The following is a 14,288-nucleotide window of genomic DNA, read 5'->3' as shown; positions in this document are numbered from 1 at the left end:
GCAGCACATTGTGAAAACCCAGATGTACAACAATAAGGCTGCAATCCCATACATCCTTACTTATCCTTACTTATCCTTACCCTTACTTTTATGTAGTTTTTCAGTTTCATTGTTCTGCATGGGACAATGACAATAAAGATATTGTATCGTATCGTATTAGGATGAAGCTCAGTTGGATAGAAATCAAATCAAATCAAATCCGTTTATTGTGAGGACCATGCCTGTACACAAACATCAACACAACAATAGTTAAAAAATATTAAAATTCATTACATACTACGCCAACAAAACCTTCATCCCACAAAATAGAAAGAGAGGGAAAACAAGCAACGAGTTAAACAGACGATGAAGGGGTCTTTACATTGTCATCCATAAATCTTTCCCTGGCTTTCATGGCCTTCATCACAAAAACCGCTACTACATGGGTAATACGTGGGTTTGCATCGACTAACAAAAATTTTACTCTATCTTCAGGATTGGTTATAGAGTTGGGTATAATTTGCAGCAATGCGTCTCTAAAGCCCGAGTAGATGGGGCAATAGAGGAGGTAATGTGTAAGATCCTCTTTAATTTTCATAAGGCAAGGGCATAAACGATGTTCTACTGGGGTTTTTGTGAATCTACCGGTCAGATATGCAGTTGGCAGTGTTTGAAACCGTGCCATAGTAAAAGCTCTCCGAAGGGTGGGATCAGTGATCTCCACCAAGTAGTTGGCACAGATTTTGACTGCTTTTACTCGGGGAAACCAGTAGGAAAACCCAGAGTTTTTTATCTTTGTGGAGTCCAAAAAGGCGTCTTTTTCAAAGATCCATTCCCGAACTTTATCAGGGCTCCACAATTTGAGGGTATTAAACTCAGGTAGATTGTATCTGGATAGGATATCTAGTAGGTTTTTATGCCAAGTAGTATTATTTTGTAATGATACAAAGGCTTGTTTAGCCAATAAGGTGTTCGGGGCATCTGTGAGGTTGGTGAAAAAACGCAGGAATCTTAAGTGGGCCCTGGCAGACACAGAAGGTAATCCTACTTCCACTCTTAGGAGAGCTGCCGGAGTACTCTGAGGGAGGCCTAGAATTCTTCTGAGGTAAAAATTTTGGAAGATTTCAAGCCGTTCTAACAGCTTCTGATTCCATCCCCAGAGTTCTACTCCATATAGCATCTGGGGAATCACTTTTCCAACAAAAGCTTTTAGTGCCGGGATCACCAGTTGCCCTCCCCTCGAATAAAAAAAGCTGAGCAGAGCACCGATTGTCCTACGTGTTAGAAGGGCTACAGTCTTGAAGTGGGCAAGCCAGCTAGATGTAGCTTGGAAAGTGATACCAAGATATTTTTTAAAAAGACACTGTTCAATTTTGTGTTCATCTAAAGACCATCTAAATGTGTGGCGAGCTCTAGTAAATACCACAATTTTTGTTTTGTCATAATTTATCTTTAGAGAGTTTTGGGAACAATAAGCTGCGAGCCCCTCCAGCATGCTATGTAGGCCCCTTCGAGTAAGTGCCATGACAGCCATGTCATCAGCATATAGTAATATATTCAGGTGTTTGCCTTCCAGGGCAGGAGCTGATGACTTATACTTTGCCATATGTTGAACAATGTCATTTATATAGAAATTAAAGAGGAACGGCGCTAACAAACAGCCCTGTTTAACCCCTTTCCCCAGTGGCAGTGGGTCAGTATAGTTGCCTGACATCCCAGTTCTGATTTTAACTGTGGTGTCTGAATGTAACTCTCTAAGTATTTTGAGAAGTCGTCTATCAATATCTGTTTCATATAGTTTTTGCCATAATTTGTCCCTACAGATTGAATCAAAAGCGGATGTGAGATCTACAAAAGCCACAAAAAGTTTGCTCTTATGTACCTTTGTATACTTATCTATCATTGTCTGTAGAACCAAACAATGGCCTGTTGTACTATGGCCCTTTCTAAACCCTGCCTGTTCCGGATTAAGCAGGTTAGAGTGGTCAGCCCAGTCAACCAGTTTATTTAGCAGGTAGCGAGTATAAAGTTTATACACAATGTCCAGGAGACTTATGGGGCGATAGTTTGAGGGGTCTTGGGGGTCTCCCTTCTTATAGATGGGGGCTACCAGGCTCAGTTTCCAGTTTTCTGGGATTTTGCATATATCATTTATTACCGTAAAAAGTTGGGCCAAAATAGCAGCCCACCACTGGGCATTTAGTTTAAACACCTCAGAAGGAATCATATCCTCACCGGGAGCTTTGCCATTCTTGAGTGTTTTAATTAGCTGTAAACATTCTGATTCGGTAACAGGATCCCAGGCCGTTAATAGATCGTTTTTAAGAGGAGGGAACTGGCTCGGTTTAGCAATGTTTGGAGCTGTATATAGCCGGGAAAAATGTTGGTACCATAAGTTAGATGAAATACTGTTGGTTACAATTTTCCCTTTGGGTGAAACTCCCTGAGCAATTATTTCCCAGAACTTTTTGTCGTCCCGCAATTTGATCGCTTTGTCAAGTGCCTCCCATTGTTCCTTTCTGTAGAGGGATTTCTTAAATTTTAGAGTATTTTTATAATGAGAACGCCACCTGTGCAGGTTTTCCAATGAGGACAGGGTCCCTTCCTGTTTTACCTTATTTTGTAATTTCCTAAGCAAAGATCTTAGATTTCTACAGTCTTTGTCGAACCAGGCCCTCAAGTTGTTTTGTTTTTTGGGAGGGTTGGAATTCGTGAGTAGTGGGAAGAGCGACTCTGAGACCTGCTGAAATGTTGAAAAGGGGTCAGAAATAGATGAGATACACTGGTCTCTCAAGGCCAGTAAGTCTGATGAATGCAGGTGTAGTTTGATTTTAGATTCCAGGTCGCTGTTCCATTTACGCCTACGAAGGGCCAGAGTTGGAGGTGGGTCTGCACGGTGATTGCGGTATTGCGGATCCTCCAAACCACGGGGAATTAGTGAAATTGATATAGGAAGATGATCACTCTCAATTCTATTGGAAGTCCTGAAGCCCTGTGACCTCTCCAAGAGTTTTGGGGAGACCAGGATATAATCAATAACGCTCGCACCTCTAGGTCCAAGAAAAGAAAAGAAACCCCCTGACCTGTCCATATGGGTACCATGCAAATTATACAAATTATGTTTGAAGGCAGTCTCCATTAATGTAATGCCTGCCTTATTCAAGACCTTATCGTCAGAGGACCAGGGAATAAACCAATCTGCCTCTGGCAGGAACTGAGATTTAGAGCAGTACGTATTAATGTCATTTCCTATCCTGGCGTTGAAATCACCTGCCAGCAGGATATCCATGCCAGGGAGTTCTAGTTCAGCCTTCTCCAAACATAGCTCTAAATCTTCCCAGATTTGTGACGACTGGGGAGGGGTGCCTATGGGAGGGATATATATATTAAAGCAAAGGAAATCTCCTCCTTCACTGCTAGAAATAAGTAAGATTTGTAAATTGTTACTCTTCACCCACTGCTGTTGCCGGGCCTTGCACTTTAGCTTGGTAGAAACAAAAGTGACTAAACCACCACTAGGTCGGCCTCGGGAATTTGGTTTTATCGCAGGGGTAGCAAAGGCTTCGTATCCCTGTAAAGAGGGGACATGGAGATCTAGACACCATGTCTCCTGTAGACATAAAATCTGAAATTTTGTAAGGAAATCCAGAAGGTCGACGTCACCCTGCTTAGATAGCCATCCCGCCACATTCCAGGATAGAATGTGGAAATAGGGTGATGGTGGAAATAGTGGCAGTCAATCTCTTTTCCGGTGGTTTGAGGCTCCTGAGCTGGGCTCCTCCTCTATCTGCCCTGCTTGGTGGTTCCAGGTTTGAGGTCGCTGGTCCCTAGATAGGTGTGATAGCTTTAACTGAGGGGCCAATAGGTTGATTTGGCCCAGAGGATCTTCGATGACACCGTTACAAATATCATGTTGTTCAGCTGATGTATCATGATGTTCAGCTGGTTTTCGCAGAGCAAGGGTTTTGCCGACCCGTATAGGCTGTACAGGTAGCAGGTCGACAGCTGCATCTTGCGTCGGTACTGCTAGCGGGTCAAAATTTGACAAAAGCTGTGGATCTTGATTGCGTATTGGGCTTAGAATAATGGAAGCCTCCAATTCCGGCATCGAGGCATATGAGGACGAGAGCATTTCAGACTGGTCTTGCTTGGGTAGTCCAATGCCAGGCTCGTTGCACGTAGAGACCAGGGTACCAAGCGGGGGGTGTAGGAAATCAATTAAGTCATTTGCGGGCAGGCTTGCCACTCCCTGTGGGGTAATAGATCCCGGCTCCATTCCCCCGTCTATTTGTTCTTTATGGCGCACAGGCCCAGCATCAACACAGACAGCACCTATCCTGGTGCATAGCGGTGTACGGGTCAGATTGGTGAATACCCTTGTAAAATAGATGTACCATTTTCTTGTACGGTTTCTTAATTTTAGAATCTTTGCAACGAAATGGGCAGATCTAAAGTTAATAACCATACGTCTCATATAAGGTCCAGAAGGCAGCCATGAGATGTCCACGATATCTACGGGGCGTAATGTCTGCCCCAGCAGTTGGGTCAGGGAATTTGTGACCGAATGTTTATCCGCCCATTTGTTATAATTCAAGGGGTGGTTTCCCACCAGTACTGCAAGTTTGCTGTTCTGGAGTTGCAGACTTGAGTTTTGTACTTGGTTGGGCAGGCATCTCACTTGTTTTTGTGCAAGGTTGGCCTGCACACTTGGGCAGGGGTGAGCGGAGTTTGCAATATTGTTAAGCTGAGGAAGTGAGGGGGGGCAACTGAACAAGCCAAAGACTTTTTCAAGCTTCTTTTCGATCCCATCCAGCCTTTTATATAAGTTGGTGATGGTATATGTTATCAACTCAGTCTGGCAGATTAGCAGTTCCAGTGCCTCTCGGTCCTTGTTTAACTGGGCTGGTGACTGGGATAATTCAGGTGAAGTTTTTTGCAGGGACTCAAGAGTCTGTTCCATCTGTTCCTTCATACACAGGCTCGAGGCTAGTTGTGGGCCATCCACAATGCCGGCAGGCTCCTCATGAGTAGTACTGGGAGCAAGGACCTCATAGCTGTTTGCTGTGGGGAAGTTTCTACAGATCTCATTTAGGTCATTGTCAGGCAAGAAATCCCTGATATTTGTCTGTTTTTTGGCAGTGCTCGTAGCTTCATTGGAATGCTGCCTGCGGCGTTTCTTCCCTCTCATGTCGGCAAGAAAATAGGGAGAAAATTTCTCAAAATAGCAGGGTCAGGGCAGGTTGTGCTGTTAATGAGCCCTACTCCCTTTAACAGTCTTTATCTGCCGCGTTTTCTTGCAGATTTATGGGAGAAGTAGAAATAATCTAAACCATAAAACTTCTAAAATAAACGCCTTAAGGCATCTTAGAGCCCTTAGAACCCATCAAAGCAGATAGTAAAAACATAGCTTTACCGAGCATAAGACAAGGCTGCCGCTCACGTCGCCATCTTGCATCTTCCTTCACTATATATCCAGTTGGATAGAGCATGGTGCTGATAACACCAAAGTTGTAGGTTCGATCCCTGTCTGGGACAGCTGCATATTCCTGAATTGCGGGGGGTTGGACTAGATGATCCTCAGGGTCCCTTCCAACTCTACGATTCTATAATTCTATGATTGTGTGAAGTCCTGTTGAACTTAGCGGGGCTTACTTTTGCATGGAAATGCATAGGATGGTGCCACCGGTTGCTTAAAGCAAAACTGCGTCCCATGGCTTTCTACATTCTCATTGCGAATTGTGGCAATTACTGAATTGCAGAAGTCGGACATTTTATGCCAAGACTAGGAGGTGACTGGAACTGAAGACCATGGATTGCAATTGTATCATTCTTCCCCAGGGAACCTACCAAACTGTTTTGGTGTCTAAGCTTTCAAAATATCAGTTCCTGGGGGTTTATAACCTTTTCAGCCCCAAAAAGAAACTTCAAAGTAGAAATACACTGGATTTTACTAGAAGGGAGTTTTATAGAAGGTCATTTCTTTACTGGCACTAGAGAACAAGAACTACAAAACAACTAAGGCAATACATTTTATTTTAATTTTTGGTCATTGTTGTGACTGTTATATGCCTTGTCTTTGCCTTTAGGGCTGACTCCGGCTCCTGCTTGTGATGATTTATGTATTTGTTGTCCATAAGAAGGGTACCAGTCTTGCAGCTCTAGATATTAAGTGAGGCCACAAACAGGCAGAAAATAACCAACCTCGCTTTTGCCTGCCTGCCTGCCTGCCTGCCTGTTTAACAAAAGTCTGACATGCAGAAATCAGGAAGTGAAGCTCTGCATGGTATAGAAAATATATGATCATCAGCTATTTGCTGCAGAGCAAAACTGCTCTTAAAGGCATCAAGAGGGGCCAGTTCAAAAGCTGGAAACCATAAAAATATGGATACGGACTGCTGAGAACAAATTTGAACTGAAAAACTGGCTTCCCAGCAAGATCAAGCTGTCATGTGATAGACAAGGCCCCAAATGGCATCACCAAATCTTTAATTTTTTCTAGATATTTTCCGCTGAAACTCCTTTGAATTCAATGGGGATCACTCCAACCTAACGTATATGATTGCAGTCTAAACCCTATAACTGCTTTGATCAAACGTGATCACTGCAGGAACAGTCTTGGCTTTCTCATTGTTGGCTATAAAATTGCCTGCTTTCCTGGTTGGAGTTCAGTTGCATTCAGTTCTCTCTAGACTTTGGCCACTGGGAACAATTTAGAATCCATTGACTAAGAGCCAATCCTCTTCTAACCTGATGGTGCTGAACTGCACCCCGCCCCCGCGCCCCACACACAATCAAAAGGTTTGCATTATGTCTGCCACTATGCCATTCCAATTAGAACTGAGTACCCTCTCATGCAAAACTATTATTATTTAATTGATTAGCATTCTATTGTTGTATATAGTTATCTTTACATTATACTAGTACTTAAATTTTGAACACTTGGTGATCAGGCATAACTTTTTCATCATGTATTGCTCAATTTTTTTGAGGGACCAAAAGAATAATCCTAGTGGTACCTCAGGTTAAGAACTTAATTCGTTCTGGAGATCCGTTCTTAACCTGAAACTGTTCTTAACCTGAGGTACCACTTTAGCTAATGGGGCCTCCTGCTGCCGCCGCATTGCTGCTGCACGATTTCTGTTCTCATCCTGAAGCAAAGTTCTTAACCCAAGGTACTATTTCTGGGTTAGCAGAGTCTGTAACCAGAAGCGTCTGTAACCTGAAGCGTCTAACCCGAGGTACCACTGTACTGTTCTTAATCGATAACAGAATTCCAAAGGGGGGGGGGAAACACTCGCAATCATTAGCAAATGCAGACTTTGGGAAGTTTTGAATAGGGTGGATTTAAAGGAACAGTCAAAATGATATAGCAGATAAGAGCTCAGCACACACTGCAGCTGGAGCTAAATGTTGCTTTTTTTAGCGTTTCTTTCAGTAAGTCTTAAGAATATATTGCAAAATGTTTGTTGCTATTTTTGAATAGCCATCTGCTTTGACCAAAAGCAACATGGAAAATATAAAACACATGCTGATTTTGACCCTCTTTGGGCAGTCTTCTTTGGAGTTAAGTAAACACATGCGGTGGTTCAGATGGGATGAGCGTGGCAGCTCTGCCCCCTCCCTTGCCATCTCTGTTGCCTTCCATGAGTTAGAGAGCATATGTCTTAAGTTCTTGTGGAGGTTCCCTGATTCCAAAGTGCACTGGGAGCACCCCCAGTAGTCAGGACTTCCCAAGACATTTTGGCACCTGAGGCGAACCACAAAATGGTGACCCACTTTCAGGGAAGAAGGGGTGAGTGGAGATTTACATAGGGAAGAAGGGGAAGGGGAATCAAATCAACCGTACTTGATGGTTGAAGTGGGAATCAAAGGTAGCTATGGCATGAGTGCTCTGAATCATGCTAGGCCACAGTGGCAACAACAGTGGGAGATGCATTTCTTGGAGGCCAGATCAGATGCCCCTGTGAATCCTGCCGCCTGAGGCAGTTGCCTCGCCTCATGGGTGGGCTGGCCCTGAATGTAGTGCAGGAGGCTTCAGCTTCAGCTTTTTAATAGTAATAACAATAATTTTGTTATTTATACCCTGTCTATCTGGCTGGGTTTCCCCATCACCATGGAGGGTGATGGGGAGAGGGGAGAGCTAGTGAATTCATGCTCCCCCCTCTCAATTGATTTCTTAACTCAGAAGAAGAATACCTCCATAAGGCTTATAACTTACTGCTGTTGATGCCTGTTGGCAGCTCACTGCTTCTGTTCATATAGTGTCTGAGAGACCCTTATCTGTGTACCCCCTCCAGTAGAGTTCCGGAGGGTGGTGACACAAGAATGGGCCTTTTCAGTGATGGCTTGTGAAATGTTCTCCATGAGGGCATGCCATCCTTGTCCGTTTCTAGATGCCAGGCAAAAACATTTTTTATTTGTCCAGGTCTATGGTCATTAATATGGAGGACCTCTTTTAGTAGGATTGGGTGACTATGTGCTTTAAATATCTATATTTATGGATGAGCATTTTAAGTTATTGTTTTAATTGATGTCTTTATATTTCATTTTAATGATACTCATTATTTCTTTTCTTACTTTGTAAGTCACTTTGAGGCATTTTCATGTAAAAAGCAACAAATTAATAAAAACATTTAAAAATAATAATATTTTATTGCATTTTGAAGTTCAGCCAAAAAGCGGAAACACAATCTATAGATTCATCAGGTGTTTATTTCACCAGTTTAAAAAAAAAAATTAGAGAGGCATGCTCCATTTGACATGGAAATGAAACAGTCAGAGTAGAGCAACCCACTGTAATTTTGATCTCGAATGGAGCCAAGAAAAAAAATCCATGTGTAATTTATCACTCTTATAAATTGCTTCTTTATTTCCCCCCCTCTATCCAGCTGTATTCCTTTTAGCTTTAGAAATAATCTGTATTGTACAACCATGCTATTAAAAAAAAAACAGAAACCAAAATCAATTTCCTTAATTCCCTTAGGGATGGCTCTCAAGCATCTTAGGGAAGGGGGAATTCTACATTTTTTATTTGAAAATAAATAATGCATGGTGCACATCTAGCACTCACTAAACCCATGAATTGCTTAAATGCTTGAAGGAGCTTTGACAGTCACAAATCTTGCTGAGGAAAAGTCATGTGCCATGTATATTCCCCGCTCTGAAGCTTCTGTGTTGGTTGAAAAACTTTGTATACTTCCTTCGAACTTCAGTGGCTGCACATCTGTTTGCAATTAAACAAAATAACAAGATTCCCTTTAACTCTCCTAAGTTAGGGTGAAACTTCCCTGCCAAAGTTTACCTAAGGCTAAGCTGTTGAGGTTGTACTTTGAATGGGGTGTCTGCTTTGTAATAAAAAAAATTAAGGTCTTATATATATAATAAATGTTCATAAATATACCGAGCAAACACGTACATAAATATATAAACCACATGTCAGAAGCAGCACAGGAAGACAGTCCTAAACCATTTTGATTCCCCAACTGACCAAATGTTTCTCTGCAAGGAGGGAGGGGATGGGGGAACCTTCCCATTGTCTCAGGAATTAAGTAATTACCATCTCAAAGGAATGGCCAGACTACCAGAAAAGGCAATCAGATAAGGCATTATCAGATAACCTGGCAGACAGGAAAAACAACAACATTCAAATTCCTGTTGTAGACCGCATTTTCTGTGATGCAGGTATGATAAATGGAGGGGTGGCCTTGAGCTCCAGGGCAGGGCAATTCAATGTCTATGTAAGTGCGGGCACGCCTTTGTTCTGGGTCCTCCTCCGCTCTCCTGTGTGTGAGGGGACAGCTTTAATAAAGATCAGGCTTACTACCTGCTTTGCTTCTCAATGTTCTCTGGTTGGCCTCTGTTATTCACTTACCGATGGAGAACCTATAAAAGACTATAAGGGCAGATTTTGTTTACAACAGCTTGCAATATTTCCTTTCTGAAAATCACCCTCCCAGCTGATTTCCACCACCACTCTCTGGAGAAATACGTAATAATTTACTATTATAATAATAATTTATTATTTATACCCTGCCCATCTGGCTGGGTTTCCCCAGCCACTCTGGGCAGCTTCCAACAAAAGATTAAAAATACATTAAAACATCAGTCATTAAAAACTTCCCTAAACAGGCCTTAATGCCTGTCTCTTTCTCCTAGCACCTATCTCCAAGTTGCAGCCCCAGTTTGATAAAAATAAAATAACCAAGAAACTATACACAGCATGGAGTTCCACCCTCACTTTAGATTATTTTTGGGAGCTTGTACGAAGCCCGCTCTGACGGACCCTTATGCAGCTCAGCTGATGGGCAACTAGTCAATACCCTGTTATGAGTGCTTACTAGGGATCCTTAGGGATTTCATTTGGCCCACATTTTTAAGTGATTTGCATCCTTCAATTTACGCACTCTTCCAAAATTTGTGATAAAGTTCTCAGCTCAAAAAAAGTGCCAAAATTCAAATGAAAACATGTACAGTCATACCTCGGGTTAAATTTGCTTCAAGTTGAGTGCATTCGAGTTGCGCTCCGTGGCAATCCGGAAGTAACGGAGCACGTTACTTCCGGGTTTCGCCACTTGCACATGCGCAGACGCTCAAAATGACGTCACGCGCATGCGCAGAAGTGGCGAAAAGCGACGCGTGCGTGTGCAGACGTGCCGTTGCTAGATACATTTATCTCTAGATGCGAACGGGGCTCCGGAACAGAGGTACCTCGTATCTAGAGGTACCACTGTATTTACTAGGTTAGAGTGCAGACATAAAAGTGCACATTAGGATAAAATGCCTATTAAAATACATATGGTGTGGGGGGGAGATATGTTAAAATATAGTGGAATTTTCATGTGATTTTAAAAGAAATGGCAAATTGATGCGAACGTAGGACAGAAAAAAATTACGAATGATCATATTAAAAATTGACACAGACGGAGAATAGAATGACCTGTCCATCCCCAGAGCTACTGTCCAGCCCTACCCTTGCAAACATTTACCTGGGACCACCACCCATGAGGATGAAAGCAACTGGGGAGGAGGGGCTGAGTGGGGAAAATGCTCAAACATTCAGCTTCCAGTGGCTGCGTTTCTTTTCACTTAGACAAAGGAGCGTTGTTCAGTACTGCAGAACTATTTTGCTCAGGCCCTTGAGATGCAAGAGAGTAGCACTCCTTGAGTCAGGAGCAAGAGGGTGGCAACTGTAGGTTTCCAGGGAATGGAAGAGAAATGGGGCAGAATGAGAATACCATGCAGATGCAACTCTGTTCCTCATGGTTTCAAGTAGCAATGAAGGAGAGCAAAGGATCTGCTGACTCTTCCAGGAACCTGAGCAGCTGCAAGCTGTGCTGTTTCTCCTTAATTCAAGCCAGACTTTAGTGCCAGTTGAGTGTGTCCTACTCCCAGAATGGGGTTACTCTTCAGTGCATTTGCTTTTTATCCTTGTACATTTTCCTAACCCCATCACATAGGGCAAGGCAGAGGAATATGTAACCCTCCTGAGGTTGTTACTATAGCTCCCACTATCTCTGATGGTTAGCTCCATCTGACTGGGGCTGTGGGGAGTTGAATCCAACAAAATCTGGAAGGTCACAGTTTCTCCATCTTTGATGTAGTGAATCAGTATATGACTTCAGGTAAGAGTTTAACTTTGTTTACTGGATTTCAATAGCCCAGGCATACTGAATGCAGAGTCTTGTGCAGCAAACTGTTTAACCAGAGCAGGAGGGAGAAGAAGGGTACATGGTAACGTGAATATTTAACTTTCCATTATGTTCTCTGTTTAGCAGATAACATTGTCCTAGAATATGTTAACTCGTAAGAGTATGATGTAATAGTGCAGCTCATAACAACAAGGCTCAATGAAATATGAGATTCAGGGTTAAGTTCAGGTTCTCTACGCCAATTTTGTCTGATGTTACTTGTAATGTTTCCAGACATACCAAGGCCTAGGGACTGAACACATTTCCTCGCTCTGATTAAGAAACTACTCCAAATACATCAAAGACAGCATTTTATTTTATTTTATGCCATGGCTGATTTAGCACTAAATCTGAATCAAAGCATAAATATGCCACTAAGATGCCGGGGATGGCAGAGGAAAGAAATGCAGTTTCTGTTCTGGACTGAACCACCCAAACAGATTCTGCCCTAGCCCAGTCCGCCAGTAAGAGCAGAAGCAATCAACACACTCCCCATATCATTTCCACTACTGTCAGGCATGCTAAGGGGGAGCTAGGAGACGACTATTGGTCAAATGCGCTGTCCCAATGGGTTCAGCGAGAGAATGGCCACACTGCCTTTCCTATAAAGTAGTGACTGAACCCAGAGGTGAGATTTTACTAGGCCCAGCAGAGTGAGATGACGGGTAATGGGGGCAATGAATGGTGGTGGTGAGTTGAAATACAGAGCTGTGTGAACCTGTCTTGACCTGCCCTGGATCACCGAAACTAGCCTAGTGTCCTCAAGTGTGGTGGAGGATGCCGTTCCCTCAGCTGTGTTGAAGTAAGATTCAGTTACCAATCTGGTTTGGTCTGGTACCTGGGATGCGAGAGGGCGCCATCTTGTCTTTCACCTCAGGAGGCAAAATGTCTTAGGCCAGCTCTAAAGGTAAAGGGTAAAGGGACTCCTGACCATTAGGTCCAGTCGTGGCTGACTGGGGTTGCGGCTCTCATTTCGCTTTATTGGCCGAGGGAGCCGGCGTACAGCTTCCGGGTTATGTGGCCAGCATGACTAAGCCACTTCTGGCAAACCAGAGCAGCGCACGGAAATGCCGTTTACCTTCCCGCCGGAGCGGTACCTATTTATCTACTTGCACTTTGATGTGCTTTCAAACTGCTAGGTTGGCAGGAGCAGGGACCGAGCAATGGGAGCTCACCCCGTCACAGGGATTCAAACCGCCGACCTTCTGATCAGCAAGCCCTAGGCTCTGTGGTTTAACCCACAGCGCCACCAGCTCTACTCCCAAGCAATCACCACTCATGACATAATCCTCCCTCTGCCTTGCAAGCAGGACCTAAATTAAGACCCATTCAGTACCTGCAGCTTTTGAGTGCCATGGAGCTCTGGAAAGTGCCTATTCTGCAAAGTGCCTCTCTGGGGGATCTGATATAGTGCAGTGGATTTGCTGTTGGGAGTGTTTTAACATTGTGCCGCTTGTGAGAAATATAGCCAGGATCCAACGCACTGTGAAACTAGCTGTGTGAGCATAAGGTAGGCTGTAACGGCAAATTGCTTTGGAAGCCCACAGGAATTTCAAAAGCACTTTGCAGCAACACTGTTTGTGGCATGTGTGTGTCAATTGCTGAAAGACACAAAATTCCACTGGGCTACTGTGAACATTTATTCGGATTCCAGGCATAGCATGCTGCACTCCAAAATAAGCTGAGAAAGGTAAATGGTTTTTGAATGAGGATAAATAAACAAGAGATTATTAATGCAGAGACAAAAATCCAGCAACAGCTAGTTGCTCTATTCTACTCATAATACTAATGGCTCTCTCTGGGATGCTAACACAATAATTCATAACAGCAATGATAAATAAAAGCCCTGGCATGCTATAACTGTCCTGTGATAGCCTATTGTAGCCTAAACAAGACTATATGGAACTGGCAGAAATGACTGGCAGAATCCGAGACCAGGGAGAAGAGTCGGTGGAAGAAGATTGGAAGAAGTTCAAAGATTATCTACAGAAATATTGTAAAATTAATGAATGTTAGAACGATGTTGGATAGAAATTAAGTGGTTTCTAGCTGTAATGCTTTAAGGGAATATGAAAAAGGGGTTGTTAAGAGGTAAAAATCTAACGTTACTATTTTAAGACCAAAGAATAGGATAAATAACTAGGGTAAGGATTTGCTGAACCAACAAACTGAACTGGAATGCAAAAAAGGGAGGTATGAGGAGGTCCGGGAAACAAGCTAAAGAAAAATAAGCAATGGAAAATCTGAGTGTTTTTAATCATTTTTATTTTGTATTTTTTTTTCTTTTTCATTTTGTATTGTAATATTTTTTTAAAAAATCCTAATAAATATCTTATAAAAAAAAATATATTGTAGCCTAAACAAATACCTAACGAAACTAATGAAATCTACAAAACTTCAGTGTGGTTTGAGGCTGAAATCAAACCAGACTGGGAATAAGCCCCCGTGAAATTAGTGGTTCTTGCATCAGAATAAACCCGGATGGGACTGGGCTTCACATTTGACTAGTTTGTAGCCTAAATGTTCTTTAAAATTTTAAATACAGACATGTATGGATGGAACCAGCGGTTTCCCCCTGACTGTGGCTATCAGAATTAATGACTTTGTTTGCAGAATGAAGAG

Source organism: Podarcis pityusensis (assembly GCF_964106645.2).
Source record: "Podarcis pityusensis genome assembly, chromosome: 9".
NCBI classification, from domain to species: Eukaryota; Metazoa; Chordata; class Lepidosauria; order Squamata; family Lacertidae; genus Podarcis; species Podarcis pityusensis.
This window is presented reverse-complemented; position numbering follows the sequence as displayed.